The 1,796-nt window shown below is 41.1% G+C and overlaps 1 protein-coding gene across 2 annotated transcripts in view; it reads right to left on the bottom strand.

Annotated features, from left to right (window-relative positions):
• Positions 1 to 1,500, bottom strand: part of gpr146 (G protein-coupled receptor 146) — a 12,529-nt gene extending 11,029 nt beyond the window's left edge. The window contains exon 1 of one of the 2 annotated variants that reach the window (XR_001428314.1): positions 1,133 to 1,500. The gene's annotated coding sequence lies outside the window, so the exon portion shown is untranslated. The remainder of the gene's footprint in view (positions 1 to 1,132) is intronic. The other variant, XM_015059317.1, reaches the window with a different exon arrangement.
• Positions 1,501 to 1,796: the final 296 nt, after the last annotated feature.

Consider the following 1,796-nt stretch of genomic DNA (forward strand, 5'->3'; position numbering starts at 1 on the left):
AAAACCCCCCAAAAGAAACAAAAATTCACAAATCATTAACTTGCTGGTTAGCCCCCCCCAAAAAAAAAAAAAAAAAAAAAAAGCTGAACTAGGAGAAAGTCATTTTTTCGTTTCTATCTCGCACAGAGTGCTGAGCAGCATCGGGCTGTAATTTGCAGAAGGAAAGTTTGCCTTATCAGGAACTAATTGCTTCTGGTCAGAAACAGATAACAATCAGCCTCCCCCGGTGTGCTTCCTGGCAATGTGTTTGACAGTGACAGGCATCAGCGGAGTTAGAGTTCAATGGTCAGCACAAAGCAGGCTTACTGCCTCTAAATTGGGCCCCCTTACACGCCTATGTCCCATTTGGTCAAGTGCATGAAATTGACAAGTGCAAAGCCTTATTTTTAAGGACTATTTAATTTCATTTAATTCAGAAAAAGCTGTATTCTAATATTAATACTCAAACTGAAAATAACCCAATACCGCAAACCTTATCATCACCAAAACTTACCCGACTATTAATTATGTATTAGTAAGCTAATTTTGTTATGGCTTTGATAAAGTTCACTTATTAATTAAGGGTTACCATTACACCATTTCAAAAAATCTGAAAGAGGACAAAACTTTACTTCAGTGTGATTCAGAGATGTTGAAGATTCACCGGTATATCTCAAGGCTGTTTTCATTTTATGGCCCTCTACAAACTGCTTTTGGCTAACTGAACATACTATGACATTTAGGTCCCAACTATTTGAACAAGAGATGGGGTAGTATCCGTATAAACAACATCTCCATTGGGAGTGGAAGCGTGTTTTACCGCACTTGAGACCTAACCTCCAAGGAAACATCCCCAGGTGTTGTTTTCTGAATGCAAACGCGTCGTTTAAACTGCGAAGTCTCGACAAACACACTAGCCTATACTAATTTTGGCGTAAAACAAGTTACCACCTTATATTACGCTAATTAAATAATCAGATGACTGTCACTAGTTTACCTTTATCGTCTCATCTATATGCAGACATTACTAGAGCGGCTTTCCTCCACCATGTCTACCATTTATTCGCGGGTTAAATTCACCTCAACTTACTTTAAGAAGAAACATTTATCAGATTCCTTCTGTATTAAACGACAGAAAAAGAGGATAACTTACCACAAACGTATGGGTTTGGATCGGTGACAAACCTAGGGAGGCATTGGATTCGGATGTAGCATTTCCACTGGCATTTCTCGGTTGCTTCATTTGAAAACAAATGGACGAATTAAAAGTGTCCCCTCGTCCTCCGCGACAATATAAAGGAGGACTTCAGGGCGAGCAAGAGCTGCTTCACCCCGTTTTCGATAAGTCCCCCGTCATTTATCAACTTTTTGTACGAGGCTTTCGGTCAAAAAAGGGGGCCGACCGTTAGAGACTTTACTACGGCTGTAGAATTGCTGCTGCTGAGTCCTATAGTGTATACACACACACACAGACCCCTCCCCCAACTGTCTGCTCCCATCGCTCTCTGCCGCCGCTGCTCAGCGGCTGTTCTCTACTCTGATTGGACAGAGCGCACAGGGGGCGGGGTTTGAGTGAACACACGAGTGCACATACAAATTTGAAACATCTTTAAGAATGGACACGACACAATAAACAAAGAAGTACAGTGTTTCATAAACAATTAGCACAGCAGTTGGTAAGTTATACCCCCACTTTGGCTCGTAGATTATAGGCCATATTTTATGTTACGCATTTAAAGAGAAAATGACTTGTCAAGCACATCAGTTGTCAGAGATGTGTAGGCCTTTCATTGCAAAAGTATGGCAGTGAATCCATG

This window comes from Poecilia latipinna, unplaced genomic scaffold, assembly GCF_001443285.1.
Source record: "Poecilia latipinna isolate Pla-1442-1.1 unplaced genomic scaffold, P_latipinna-1.0 Scaffold1619, whole genome shotgun sequence".
In the NCBI taxonomy this organism is placed as follows: Eukaryota; Metazoa; Chordata; class Actinopteri; order Cyprinodontiformes; family Poeciliidae; genus Poecilia; species Poecilia latipinna.